The sequence below is a fragment of the Dendrobates tinctorius genome, unplaced genomic scaffold, assembly GCF_039654945.1.
Source record: "Dendrobates tinctorius isolate UK_male_01 unplaced genomic scaffold, ASM3965494v1 ptg000060l, whole genome shotgun sequence".
In the NCBI taxonomy this organism is placed as follows: Eukaryota; Metazoa; Chordata; class Amphibia; order Anura; family Dendrobatidae; genus Dendrobates; species Dendrobates tinctorius.
Window position 1 is genome coordinate 20,557,296 of NW_027361728.1, and position 15,372 is coordinate 20,572,667.

The window sequence follows — 15,372 nt, forward strand, 5'->3', positions numbered from 1 at the left end:
GGCAATTCTTCAGTCATGGTTCCCTAGAGGTTTTTTCCTCTCCTGAGTGCTGTAGGATGACTCTTTGTGAGTCGGAGGTTTGCCAAATTTAGTACCCTTAATGCTTTTGCAGTGACTTCTACTTTATAAGTTTAGTAAAATAATTTATAAAAAAAACAGCTAAAAGTGTCATAAGTGACTTGTAATTTATAACCCGCTACAGCTTTGTGGTTTAGGAGTCAGGTTGAAGTTGGAGACAAGTAAAGGTGGATTCATTTTAACTAATAGAGGATGTAAAACCTCATGGTGGTGGACAGGCTCAGATTTGGTGCCACCCTTAAGAACATTGTAATGGTAATGCCAATCGTGCGGGCATGGTGGTTAAGCACAGGAGTGAGGATAATAGGGTCATTGGTGCCCTGAAAGTTTACTGGCTCTACTTGAATGGCAAGCCAATGCGTGCCACCCCTTTATGGCTGTCTGTCCTGGTGCTGTATGTCAGACAGCAGGGGATATCACAGTACTTGTGAATACCAATGTACTAGCATTTCACCTGACACCTACTGTGATTGTGTTAATCCTGTGATTTAAATAAAGCTGTGGCCAGTTTGACAACCAAAATAATGTGTTTTGTGTATTTATTCTAGTGTTTAGGTTTACTGTAGTTATGTTTTTTCTTAAGAATCTCTTTGGGCCCACAGCAGAGGTGGAAGTTATACTGTCTTAAACCATATGTGTCATTTCATGTGACTATTCAGAATAAGCTGTCGCTTGTGCATGAAGATGTCCACTATTTATGGCCATTTGTTGTGAGTTCATTTTCCCCTTCGTCACTGGGGTCTGGTGAACTCCCTATTCTGGTAAAGGAAGGTAATGAGCCTGATTATCAGGCACCTGAGTCTAATGAGGATGACTGGCTGAGTGGAGTCACGGACTGGATATAAGGCTGCCGACGCCCTTCTGCCCTGCGGGTGATTTCTCTGTGGACTTCTAGGACACCAGTCTGATTCCTGCTCCTCTAAAGCTAAGTTTTCAGTTTTGCCTGTTAGCTTTTTGTTTTGTTTTTTGTTTTCCTTGCTTTTCAGTATTCTGCCATTCCCTGCTGGGGTGAGCTGAATCTCCTTTTGCCTGTAGCTCTGTCTTCAGTATATTCCTGAGTACTGACATAGCTTTTTTGAAGCCTAGCGTCTTCAGGGCCTTTTTCACTGTCAGTCTGTTGGCTCTTATTTTCATAGGGTTTTTCACGGATTGCAGACAGCAGCCTTCCTGTCCTTTTCTATCTAGTTAGCTTGGGCCCCTCTTTGCTCAATCTATCTTTCTGTCTGTGTTAGTATTTTCATCTTGCTTCACCGTCATTTTATGTTGGGGGCTGCCTATTGCTTTGGGGTCTGCTCTGGGGCAGTTTAGATTTCCCCTTTCTTTCTTTAGGCCTATTTAATTCTCCGGCTGTGATCGAGGGGTTTAGGGCATCGTAGGAACCCCCCCACGGCTACTGCTAGTTGTGTTGATAGGTTCAGGGGTCTGCAATCCGATAGCTGCCAACTTCTCTGGTTTTCTGGACTTAGCTAGCATTTCTGTTTTTGCCTCCTACGGTGACTCAATCATAACAGCCATTATATGACTGTTATATCTTTTGTTTTCAGTTGTCTCTGAGCTAGTGGGTGGAGATTACTCGCTGTGTTGTATTCCACAGGATAAAGGACATTATACAACAGAAATTAGCAGTATACATGGAAATGAAGGGCTAAAGAGAGATAAAACGCTTGCTAGAAAGCTGTAAACTAGGTACGAGCGAACATGCTCAGTGATACTCAGACATTGCTCAAGTACCTGGATGCTCAGTTATGCTTGGCACTCGACGAACATTGGGTGGTGCTCGAATTTGGAACTCGAACCCCCGCCCCGCATGTTTGTCACCTATTACACAGGCAATAAGCATGCGGAGATTGCCTGCCAGTCACTGTAATGGTATAACCATCTTGGTAGTGGCATTACTATGATTGGCCACATTACCTCATCAGAGGTTATAAAAGGACAGGCGCCACCACGCTTGGTTTACTGACTCCATTGCACAGCTCAGAAAAGTTCTGATTGGAGCAAGAGAACAGTTATCCAGGCCTGTGTGTGCACAGTTTAACTAATTAGAGTCCTCCAGTGTTGATACTGTTGCTGATGCTGAATCATCATACTAACAGTCCTTCTAAGGGCTAATCCTGTGCTTTGCTGTTTGTATCAGATACATTCTTCATTTAGCTCAGGGATAGTTGCATGAGCAGGGAGAAGGGCTTAAGGCTTTTGCAGTTTGTTGCTAAATATATAGCTGCCGCACGTGACCACATTATTTTTGGTGAAAAAAATTAACTATATTTTCATCCATACAGTATTATGTGCTTATTGAATGTAACCCCAAACCTTTTAGTAATATGTATACAGTAGGGGCAGGTTGCTTACCAAGATGCACGGGTAACCAGGTCCAGGACGGAGACCCCCGACACGCGTTTCGCGTCTACTACGGGCACTTTCTCAAGGGGTTTGGGGTTACTTTGGTAGGCTTTTGCTTATCCTCACTACCACTCAGTACCTTAGGTTATCTATGCAGGTACCCTGCTTTTTTTGGCTCTGTCAATACTTCCTTATGGCCTTGGTGAATCCTGCATGTAGTACTAAAGCCTTTGTCATGATATGTTGTGAGCACGGGTTGCTATTTTTGCTTTCCCTGTTCAGGTCTGCCCTGTTTGCGTCTTATTTTATGTAAATCTGAGTATGACTCATTACCTTACTGTGCATGTATAAACGAATAAATTTTGTATTTTTATAATTACTATTGAATCCATTACTCCTTATTTCTCCTTTTGCTTTTATTGTTACATTATGGTGACATAAAACTCCAAAAAAATCAATTTTTTTTCTGAATTTAATTAGTCATTCATACAGTTTAATGTGGTCAGTGTTACATTACGGTGGTATATAAAGCTAAAAAAAAGTTCAAAATGTTTTTGTGGATTCAATTAGGTGACCCTCTTTTTAATTTTTCCTGGCTTTGGACTCTGTGCATGCCTTTATGAGTGTAGGGGTACATCAACTACACATTTTTAAAATATTTGAATGAGGTCTGCCAGTTGTTGCCCTCAACGGTTTATGGATGGCTTTGAACTGATTGTGAAGACTTTATGAGTGTAGAAGTTCTACAACTAAACTTCCTTAATTTTTATATGAGGCACTCCAGTTGGTGCCTTCAAGGGTGTATGGATGACCCTCCTTTTAATTTTTTTCTGGCTTTACATTGTGTGCAGAGCCTTTATGAGTGTGGGAGTATAACAACTACACTTTTTTAACATTTGAAAGAGGCACTATATTTGGTGCCTTCAAGGGTATATGGATTACCCTTCTTGCAATTTTTGACAATCTTGGCACTTAGTACAGACCTGTTATGAGTGTGGGAGTTCCACAAGTACACTTTGTTCATAATATTTGAATTATGCACTACAATTAGCACCTTCAAGAGTATATGGATGACCCAGCTTGTAATTTTTGGTAGGCTTTGCACATTTGTGCAGATCTTTTATGAGTGTAGGATTACCACTACATGACAATTTGAACACAATGGGTATGGGAACCTCCTTTATGTCTAATACAGCTTGAATTTGAGTCCCTCTGTAAGGAGGTGACGGAGACCCTCGGATGCTCCCTCTCTCCTCTGTATGTGGTCTCCCATGTGCTGCACCTGCATTGGGTTCTGCAATGATGTTTGTGCAATATTTATTATATGTATTAATGTGATGTCATGTCTGTGCTGTGTTTGACCTGTCTTAATGTATCATTGCAATATATGTATTAGTAGTTTAGGGATAACAAGGAGTTAACTGAGGGGGCTGGGTAAGCAGCCTCCAAGAAGACAGAAAGCCCCTGTTTGCAGTTCAGTGCTCAGGCAGGCTGGCCCATGGCAGGGTATGCTCCTCTGCTGAGAGCTGGCCATAACCCTAGAAGAGAGCTTCCATTGGACTATAGGGCAGCAGGCACACGGACTGTGTGTGTGCCTCATAAGGAACTTGTAGCTCCTGGGAGCCATTGCCTCTGTTTCTGCAGCTGTTGCTGTGAATAGGGACAGTTCAGGAATTGTTATCTTCTATTCTTCATCTTCATTAAACAAGTTGTCACTGTTGAGCCCTAAAGAGTGAGATGTGTTGTGCATCCAGAGGATGCTATTCCACCATGGAGAGAATCCGTGATTCTAAGGTAACCCACTGTGACCTGGGGCTGGGGCTAGAACTGCCCTTTCATGTGCAGGGGGCTGGGGTGCTCACTGACTGTGACCTAGTGGACTCGCCCATGACTACCACCCCGTGCCACCATGTTACACCCTTTTCCATCACATTTTTGCCAGTCCTTGTGTTAGGCGTCGGGATCCTCCAGCTGCACGGGTTAGATCCCAAGCCTTTTTCTGAATCGGTGGTTTCCCATTCAGGTCCAGCCGCTGTGATTGTTGATCAGCATGGACCTCGGTCCTGGCATCTTCCTTGGGCTCATGGTATGCGCTTGGTTACTGCTGCCTTTCCAGCTAAGTTTATGGTAACCAGTGTTACGCAGGTGCAGTCTTGTCCTCTGGAGTTCAAAAATTACCTTACTGAGCATGTCTGTCATGTGGCGCCCTCTCATTGGTGGTCACACGTCAGCTGCTCTGGTGATGTGGCAGGTCCAGATTAGTCCATGGGCAAGGTCCTGTATGACTGGACATGAGCCTAGTGTATAAAAAGCTCCCAAAGGTGCATGTCGATGAGCTAGTATCATTCTTGGTTGGTATGTGAGTGGATATGCTATCACTCTGACTGCACATGTGTGGGTTAGTTTCCTCCTGAGTTTTAGCCAGTTAGGGCTCTTGTACCCACTTGGCTTAGCATCTGTTTCCATCTTGTGTACTGTTAGCACTGACGAGTTACAGATCAAGAACCAGCCAAAGAGCTGTGCTCCCATGTGAAGTCAACAGGGTTTTTTGTTGCTAGCTTCAGTTTAGTTTTTTCTTTTGACTCTGTATCTGTTTCGGCCACGTGTGCGATTGGCACGGGTCAGTTACAGAGTGAGCACAACCCTTAGCCCTATCTCTCTGTGAAGTTAACAGAGCTGTGTATAGTGCATTCCGCTCAGACTGTGTGGAGTTAACGCAGTCGTACTAAGGTGCATTCGCTGTTTAGTTCCATCATCATTCATACTAGTGTATCACCCAGAGCAGGGCACCCAGGTCGCCGAGCAGCGTTGGATTCAGGGGGTCACGGGGGTGGCAGCCATGCCCGGTGCCTGTACTCCAGGGACAGTGAAATAGGGTTTAAAAATAAAAGAAAAATGAAAAAAATTAGAAAAAGAGTTTGTGACGCCAGTTGGAGTGTTCGACTGTAAGATAGCCGGCATTGCAGATGATCCCGGGGGTAGATGATGATGGCAGTGCAGGTGTTTAACCCCCTCCAACTAGGGCTGGCCCCCAGAGATGGTGATGAAAGTAGATGGTAAGGAGTAACAAGGCAGGAGACAAGGAAAGTCACTTTATCATTTACTGAAGTCAGATGCAGTTCAGAGGATAAAATACAACTCTCTCACCAGATTAACAGTCTACTCTGCATGGTGGCAGTTACCCTTCCCTGCTTTGGTTCAGTGTAAACATCCTGCTGTTCTAAATCACTTCAGGGACAAAGGTTTCCCAGAGTCTGAAACTTCTAGTACTACCAGGACTCACAGTGTTTTCTGCCCCGGCAACATGCAGCTTGAATCCTATGTGAAGCATGTGTTTGTTCTGGCATAATCCCTCACTGATTCTCTGTTGCAGTAGTTTTCCAGGGAGAAGACACTCCACTGATGGTTGTGTAAACCACGCAGTCTCTCAGATTACCATCTGACTCTAGAAGCACAGATGACCTAGGGGCTGAAGCCCTGATCATTCTCAGCATTGTCCCTGGAGAGAGCACATGTAACTGCTCCAAGAACATTCTCCATCTTGTCTTCACACCGTCTTTCCTCACAGACTAACTAAAACTCCTCCCCTCCCAGTTAGGGTATCTCTGCAAAGTTCTAAGTTTCAGGCAAGTAAGGGAGTGGGGTAAAATTGTGTGTGCAGTTGTCTCCAGCAGAGAAAGCATAACTCCCATCATTTACAAAACACATATACAATAGTACATATTTGACCATTTTGTGGCGGCAAAGACACAGGGCGCCACACTAGCAGCAGTTAACATCTCTGCCATCTGCACAAAATGCAACTTGTTGCGTTCCCGTGCGGTTGGCAGCCACATCAAAATAATGCATCCGCATACATCTGCATGTCCTGTGTACCCAATGTTAAAGATAGGTACGCAGGACGCATGCAGAAGTAGGAGGACCTAAATGGAAGAAATGTGAAAGTGGGTGGAGCTTCAGGGAGGAAGTACGCAGCCCTCTGCAGAGCCCCGGTACGCTAATGTGAACCTAGCCTAAGTCCCCTTACCTCTCCATAGACTTCAGTAGGCTGCTGTAACATCATACTTCAGTGAGCTAGTAATCCATCATGTTTTCAGAAATATGAACCTTATCTTTTTTCTGAATGAATGATGAATTCAGGAGGGCTAGGGATTATTTATAACTGGAGAAAACAGCATAAACATCTGATGTTACATAGTTACTTATTTTTAATATTTATTTTAAATTTGTTGAAATCACACTGACTAAGTAGCTGCTGTGAAGAACTGAGCTTGAACTTTTTTAACGCTTACCTCAAACATATTAATTGCAGTGTTTACTCTTTCTTGGTGTGTCAGTCTTTAAACTAAACCCTGGTGAGGGAGGTGGCATAAGAACATGTATAGTACTGTACAGTTCGCTACTTCTTCACACATGCAGTAAAGTCTTGAGTAGTGTTGAGCATTCCGATACCGCAAGTATCGGGTATCGGCCGATATTCACTGTATCGGAATTCCGATACTGAGTTCCGATACTTTTAGCATATCGAATACCGGAATCGGAAGTTCCCATAATGCTATGAGCCAGTTTGATTTGATTCAGCCAATGACAATCCTCAGAAGTGTGGGCACATCCTGTTAGGCATGTAGGCATGTTAACTAATGGCATGGCTGTGATAGGCTGCTGAAATGATGTCATGATGCACTATAAAAGCCACCGCCACCGCCATTTCGGGTTCACTCTGCTGTGAATTCAGTTAGGGACAGGCTGCTGTTCAAGACTGTGAGGGACAGTTAGAGATAGCGATTTTCACAATCATAGTGTGCCTTACCCAGGCTACATAATCCACCACTGTAGTTTTCTTTTGCCTTGCAGCAGTGTTCACAGCTGTCTGCAAGGTCTGTGTGAGTGCAGCTCACACTGAGTAGTGTGTCCTGCAGCCACGTCTGGTTGTAGGCCGCTTAACGTGTGTCACTGCCTCATACACATTTTTCTTTTTTTGCTGCTCATTTTTCATTCTCCTATTAGTGTGCATCCATCCGTATCCATATACGTTGGTTGCAAACACTATAGGAGTAGACAGTGGAGCCTCTCTGCAGACTTTCAGTGCTAGTGCCCAGTTTGCTGCACTGTTCATGGCTGTCTGAGAGGTCTCTGTGTGTGAGTGCAGCTCACGCTGAGTAGTGTGCCCTGCAGCTAAGTCTGGTTGTAGGCCGCTTAGCGTGCGTCACTGCCTCACACATATTTTTCTTTTATTGCAGCTCATTTTTTATTCTCCTATTAGTGTGCATCCATCCGTATCCATATGCGTTGGTTGCAAACACTATAGGAGTAGACAGCGGAGCCTCTGCAGCCTTTCAGTGCTAGAGCCCACTTATCTGCACTGTTAACGGCTGTCTGAGAGGTCTCTGTGTGTGAGTGCAGCTCACGCTGTAGTGTTTCCTACAGCTAAGTCTGGTTGTAGGCCGCTCAGTGTGCGTCACTGCCTCACACATATTTTTCTTTTATAGCAGCTCATTTTTCATTCTCCTATTAGTGTGCATCCATCCGTATCCATCTACATTGGTTGGTTGCAAACACTATATAGGAGTAGATAGAGGAGCCTTTTTTCTGGCTTGTGCCCTTCAGCTGCAGCCAGATTAGTATTACCCTATTTTTTGGAGCCTCATCTTTTGCATTGTAGGTTACCTTCCTGCATTGCAATAGCTCCAAAAAGATTGTGATACTATCACTTTCAAATCTTTGGTCACATCCTTTTTGTTTTTTGAAAAAAACCCAAAACAAAATAAAGTTCACCAAACACTCCATTTGACAGTTGTGTAGGCCACATTAGCTCATATTAAATTGTAGTTCACACACACTTCATAAAATTAGTGTTTCTTATACCTGTTACCAGCTGTTCAGGAATAAGCACACTGAACCCCCCTTTGTACTTTTCTGCCTATCTTTATCAGTCTACCAAGATGAAGAAGGCAGGGAGTAAGGCACGTGGGCGTGGGCGTGGAGTTTCAGCAGGGAGAGGACGTGGGTATTCTGCAGGGAGAGGACGTGGGGATTCTGCAGGGAGAGGACGTGGGGATTCTGTGCCTGCTGCGGGCACCAGTGAGTCAACATCCCCCAGTTTTAGCAGGCAACAGTCCTTTATGCGCAGCTTTGTAGGACCTCGCTGTACCCCACTGCTGCGGGAGGAACAAATTGAAGCCGTTGTCGGATGGATGGCAGCTAACGCATCGACTTCAATGACTTCCACGTCCTCTCAGGGCCAGAGCACTGAAGAGCAATCATCTGTCTCTTCACCACCTGCCAAAGTGCCCAGGCAGTCAGAGAGCCCTGGACAGGAGCCATCACAGTCTCTACTTCTGTTCTCTGAATCTGTTGGCTTGGAAAGAGGGGGCCAGCCAAGCAGCATTCAAGAATGTGAAGAAGAGGGAGTATGCAGTGATGCGCAACTTCTTTGTCCCTCTGAATCTGAAGAGGCGGGTGGGCCAGTGCCTATGGTCAGCACACCTCAGTACGCATCAGATGATGACGAGACTCAGGTGCCACTTTCTGGTGCGTACGGTGCTGGCGAGAAAACCCAGGAGAAGCAGGTGTTTGAAGAGGGGAGTGTAGATGATGAGGTCCTTGACCCATCATGGCATGAGGAACAGGAAGGTGGTGGGAGCAGCTCTGAGGAAGAGATTCCCCGAATGGCCAAAACAGGAGGAAGAGGGAGGGGGCAGACTTGGTTGCCTGTAGCCTCCACTTCAGCACCCGTTAGGAGCATTCCTCTTCCAAAAGCCAAAACGGGCGCTCCCAAGACTTGCAGTGCGTGGTCCTTTTTTGACACAGTTGCAGATGACATTTGCTTTGTCAAATACAAGCTGTGTCATCAGAAAGTCAAAAGAGGGAAAAATGTCAGCAACCTCAATACCACAAATATGTGGAAACATGTGCGGACCAAGCACGAGCTAGAGTTACACAGAAACACTCAAGACGTAGGCCATCGTACAGCACCACCTACCACCTCTTCAGCTCATGTTGGGGCCTCTTCCTCCAGCTCACACACAGCTGGTTCGGCTTCCTCACAGGATCGCCAAGGAAGAACCTCTGGCACTGTTGTCCGGAGACCCAGTGACATTCCACCCGCAGCACCACGTTCCCAGTCATCCTCACACTCCCAGGCCACTCTACAGCCATCGGTAGCACAGGCATGGGATAAAAGGCAGCCATACTCGGCAAACCATCCCCGAGCACAGGCTCTGAATGCTGGCATTGCCAAACTACTGGCCCTTGAAATGCTCTCATTCAGGCTGGTGGAGACTGACACCTTCCGGAACTTCATGGCACTGGCAGTCCCACAATACACCATGCCCAGCAGCTTTAATTTCAGCAGGCAAGCCGTCCCTGCCCTGCAAAAGCATGTGGAGGGAAAAATAAAACATGCGCTACTAAACGCCGTCAGTAGCAAGGTCCACCTGACCACCGATGCGTGGACCAGTAACCATGGACAGGGACGATACCTTTCCATCACTGCCCATTGGGTCAATGTTGTGGAGCCGGGTACAGATCTGGAGAGTGGCGCTGTAAGTGTTTTGCCAACTCCACGGATTGCAGGAATCCAGTCTGTACACATTGACTCCTCCTCCTACTCAAGTTCCTCAGAAACAGCGCTGCAGGAGCCTGTTACGACCGATATGAGCACAGCCATGGCCAAACGTCAACAGGCCGTACTGAAATTAATTTCTTTGGGGAATCGAAGCCACACAGTTCAGGAGCTCTGGAATGCCATCAAGCAGGAGAGCGACGTGTGGTTTCTGCCAGCGAATCTCCAGCCAGGCTTGGTAGTGTGTGACAATGGCCGAAATCTGGTGGCAGCTCTGGGCCTAGGCAACCTCACTCACATCCCATGTCTGGCACATGTGCTGAACTTGGTCGTGCAGAGCTTTCTGAGGGACTATCCGGATCTTGATGCACTGCTGCACAAGGTCCGCATAGAGTGCGCTCACTTGTGGCGTTCCAGCACCGCAAGATCACGCCTTGCTGCTCTGCAGCGCCGATTACGCCTTCCGGAACATCGCATTATATGTGACCTACCCACCAGGTGGAATTCAACATTACATATGTTGGAGCGGTTGGGTGAGCAGCAGGCAGCAATAATGGAGTACCAGCTGCATCAGGCGCAAACAAGTCGCACTGTGCGCCGGTCACACTTCAGCACCACTGACTGGGCCTCTATGAAGGACATTTGCCTCGTTTTGCATGCCTTCGATGATTCCACGTGGATGGCGAGTGCAGATGATGCACTAGTCAGCATGACTGTCCCCCTTATCTGCCTGCTTCAAAAAACACTCCAAGCACTAAGGGAGGAGGTTTTGGAAGAGGTGGAGGATGAGGAGTCACAAATGCCATCTGCTTCTGGACAGTCTGCGCTATGTGGTTCCTCACAAAGGCCTAGGCAGGGGACACTTTGTGAGGAGGATGAGGAGGAGTCAATGGAGGAGGAAGACATCTCTCTAGAGGAGGGAGGTACCCAATGCTCTAGTCAGTATGTACAGCGAGAGTGGGGTGATGCAGAGCAGGCAGAGATGACGACTCAAGCAGGGGAGAGCATTTCTTTGGCAGTTGGGAGTCTGCAGCACATGGTTGATTTCCTGCTGCAGTGCCTGATAAACGACCGCCGCATCGCCCACATTCTCAACACGGCTGATTATTGGGTGTACACCCTCCTAGATCCTCGCTACCGGGACAACTTACAAAGCCTCATACCACCGTTAAACCGGGAGCGTAAAATGCGGGAGTACCAGTACTCCAACTAGTAGTGGGAATGTGGACAGAGCAGGAGACATTGCCAGACACACATCAGGGGATCAACTGACGTGACTGAGCCCCAGTAACACAGGAACAAGTGTGGATTGTGCAGATGCCACTTCTGAGCAGAAACTGGTGGGGTTGGAGGCCAGGGGAAATACTAGAGACAGTGGAGCTAGAGGCCTAAGTGGAGCACGGTTACAATCAGTAGTAGTCTACCACCTATATAAAACTTGCTGCAAGTAGGCCTCAGCCTGCTGCATGATTGATCCTGGGCTTCAACACAGCCAGTTGTTGCTTGGAAGTGCCGTCTGCACAAAGAGAAACACATGCTCCAGTGTTAGTGGGGTTCAGTAATACCAGCTGCTCCCCTGCTGTGTACGGCAATATCTCCTGCTGCCTCCACATTCGAACTACATCACCTATAAAACTTGCTGAAATTAGGCCTCAGCCTGCTCCATGACTGATCCTCGGCTTCAACACAGCCAGTTGTTGCTTGGAAGGGCCGTCTGCACAGAGAGAAACACATGCTCCAGTGTTAGTGGGGTTCAGTAATGCCAGCTGCTCCCCTGCTGTGTGGACGGCAATATCTCCTGCTGCCTCCACATTCAAACTACATCACCTATAAAACTTGCTGAAATTAGGCCTCAGCCTGCTCCATGACTGATCCTGGGCTTCAACACAGCCAGTTGTTTCTTGGAAGTGCCATCTGCACAGAGAGAAACACATGCTCCAGTGTTAGTGGGGTTCAGTAATGCCAGCTGCTCCCCTGCTGTGTGGACGGCAATATCTCCTGCTGCCTCCACATTCAAACTACATCACCTATAAAACGTGCTGCAATTAGGCCTCAGCCTGCTCCATGACTGATCCTGGGCTTCAACACAGCCAGTTGTTGCTTGGAAGTGCCGTCTGCACAGAAAGAAACACATGCTCAGTGTTAGTGGGGTTCAGTAATGCCAGCTGCTCCCCTGCTGTGTGGACGACAATATCTCCTGCTGCCTCCACATTCAAACTACATCACCTATAAAACTTGCTGCAATTAGGCCTCAGCCTGCTCCATGACTGATCCTGGGCTTCAACACAGTCAGTTGTTGCTTGGAAGTGCTGTCTGCACAGAGAGAAACATATGCTCCAGTGTTAGTGGGGTTCAGTAATGCCAGCTGCTCCCCTGCTGTGTGGACGGCAATATCTCCTGCTGCCTCCACATTCAAACTACATCACCTATAAAACTTGCTGCAATTAGGCCTCAGCCTGCTCCATGACTGATCCTGGGCTTCAACACAGCCAGTTGTTGCTTGGAAGTGCCGTCTGCACAGAGAGAAACACATGCTCCAGTGTTAGTGGGGTTCAGTAATGCCAGCTGCTCCCCTGCTGTGTGGACGGCAATATCTCGTGCTGCCTCCACATTCACACTACTACTGATTTTAAACGTGCTCCAACTAGGCCTCTGGCTCCTCTCTGTCTCTAGTATTTCCCCTGGCCTCCAACCCAGCCAGTTGCTGATCAGAAGTGGAGTCTGCACAATCCACACTTGTTCCTGTGTTACTGGGGTTCAGTAACGTCAGCTGAACCACAGATGTGTGTCCGGCAATGTCTCCTGCTCTGCCCACATTCCCAGGAACTTCTGAGCACCAACTGGCGGGGTTGGAGACCAGGGGAAATACTAGAGACAGAGTGGAGCCAGAGGCCTAGTTGGAGCACGTTTAAAATCAGTAGTAAACTACAACAGATATTAAACTTGATGAAATTAGGCCTCAGCCTCCACCCTGATTGACCCTGGGCTCCAACATCGCCAGTTGCTACTCAGAAGTGTCTTTGGCACGGGTACTCCCTCCTGCCCAGCCTGGTTCCAGCACGCCTGCTATTTCCGGGTAGTGTCAACGTCACTTTGCCACCGACTCGTTGTCCAGTCGTGCTGCGGTTGTATTAGCCGAGTCTATGGTGCCTGCAGTTTAGGTGCTTCCTATGTGGGCTGCGGTTTCTGGTAATAAAGGCTGGTTCCGTAGTGCCAATAGGACAAGCACCCCCTCTAGGACTGTGGGTTTCGGTAACTGCGGCCTGCTCGTGGCCTTGCAACTTTGTTTATCATGGGTACCTTCTGCTACCCATCCGGGTTCCAGCACCGTCAGCTGGTTCTCGGCAGTGCCTTTGGCTGAGGTGCCTCCTTCTCAGTATCCGAGTTCCAGCAACGTCTGCTGGTCCACAGTTGTGCCATTGGCTCTTGTTCCTTCTGCTGCCCCTCCGGGTTCCAGCACTGTCAGCTGGTCCTCGCTACTTCCATTTGCTCTTGCAGCTTCTGCTACCCATCCGGGTTCCAGCACCGTCAGCTGGTTCCAGGCAGAGCCTTTGGCCTAGGTGCCTCGTTCTCGGTATCTGAGTTCCAGCAATGTCTGCTGGTCCTTGGTAGTGCTTTCTAGCACAGGTACCTCCTGCTTAGTAACCGTTTTCCAGCACCGTCAGCTGGTCCACGGTTGTGCCATTGGCTCTTGTTCCTTCTGCTGCCCCTCCGGGTTCCAGCACCGTCAGCTGGTTCTCGGCAGTGTCTTTGGCATGGGTACTCCCTCCTGCCCAGCCTGGTTCCAGCACGCCTGCTGTTTCCGGGGAGAGTGTCAACGTCACTTTGCCACCAATACGTTGTCCTGTCGTTTTCCGGTCGGGTTAGCCGAGTCTATGGTGCCTGCAGTTTAGGTGCTTCCTATGTGGGCTGCAGGTTCTGGTAATAAAGGCTGGTTACGTAGTGCCAATAGGACAAGCACCCCCTGTAGGACTGTGGGTTTCGGTAACTGCCGCCTGCTCGCGACCTTGCAACTTTGTTTATCATGGGTACCTTCTGCTACCCATCTGGGTTCCAGCACCGTCAGCTGGTTCTCGGCAGTGCCTTTGGCTGAAGTGCCTCCTTCTCGGTATCCAAGTTCCTGCAACGTCTGCTGGTCCTTGGTAGTGCTTTCTAGCACAGGTACCTCCTGCTTAGTAACCGTGTTCCAGCACCGTCAGCTGGTCCACGGTTATGCCATTGGCTCTTCCTCCTTCTGCTGTCCCTCCGGGTTCCAGCACCATCAGCTGGTCCTCGCTAGTTCCATTTGCTCTTGCAAATTCTGCTACCCATCCGGGTTCCAGCACCGTCAGCTGGTTCTAGGCAGAGCCTTTGGCCTAGGTGCCTCCTTCTCGGTATCCGAGTTCCAGCAATGTCTGCTGGGCCTTGGTAGTGCTTTCTAGCACAGGTACCTTCTTTTTAGTAACCATTTTCCAGCACTGTCAGCTGGTCCACGGTTGTGCCATTGGCTCTTGTGCCTTCTGCTGCCCCTCTGGGTTCCAGCACCGTCAGCTGGTCCTCGCTAGTTCCATTTGCTCTTGTTCCTTCTGCTAAACATCCGGGTTCCAGTACCGTCACCTGGTTCTCAGCAGTTCCTCAGCCTTCTTGTACCTTCTGCTACTTTTCCAAGTTTGAGCTTGTGGAAATGGTTTTTGGCTCTCACTCTGGATCTCCCTGACGACGACACTGAAGACGACGACCCTGAAGACCACACCGAAGAAGACCAAAAAGATGACCCTGAAGAAGATGACCAAGAGGACAAAGAACATGAAGACAACCACCAAGATGCAGAACAACAAGAGACAGAAGACCAAGAAGCAGAAAAACCAAAAGCAGAAGAACATTAAGCATAAGACTAAAAATCAGAGCAAATGATATTATCTAAATTATAAGCAGAAGAAGACTAAGCAGTGTATGGGGGTGAGTCCGTTCCTCCTCGTGGTGCCCCTGGAAAATGCCTGCTGCTGCAGGCCAAACTGAACGCGGGCAAATCCTGTTGTAAATCTTTTGTGACAGGCAGAATGGAAGTTGTAATCTTCAAACTTTTATAGATAACAACTACAGGAATGCCTGTCACAAATAAGAATATGATGAAGAAGAAGAAGAATCGGAAGAAGATGAAGAAGTAGAATATGAAGAAGAATAATAGTTGAATAAGAAGAATATGAAGAATGTAAAAAAAAGAATATTAGGAAGAAGGTGAAGAAGAAGAAGATGAATAAGGTGAAGAAGTTGATGAAAAAGATGCTGCTGCTGAGGATGATGAAGGAGAAAGTGTGGGAGAAGTAAAAAAGAAGGAGAAGAGCATGGAAGTAGTGAAACATACATATCTGACAAAATATAAAAGAGGTTAACATAGTCAATATCTT

At 47.5% G+C, this 15,372-nt stretch overlaps 1 protein-coding gene across 5 annotated transcripts in view; it reads right to left on the minus strand.

Moving 5' to 3' along the window:
- The window catches only part of SOX2 (SRY-box transcription factor 2), a 1,445,341-nt gene that overhangs the window by 531,945 nt on the left and 898,024 nt on the right, over positions 1-15,372 (minus strand). The window lies entirely within an intron of this gene.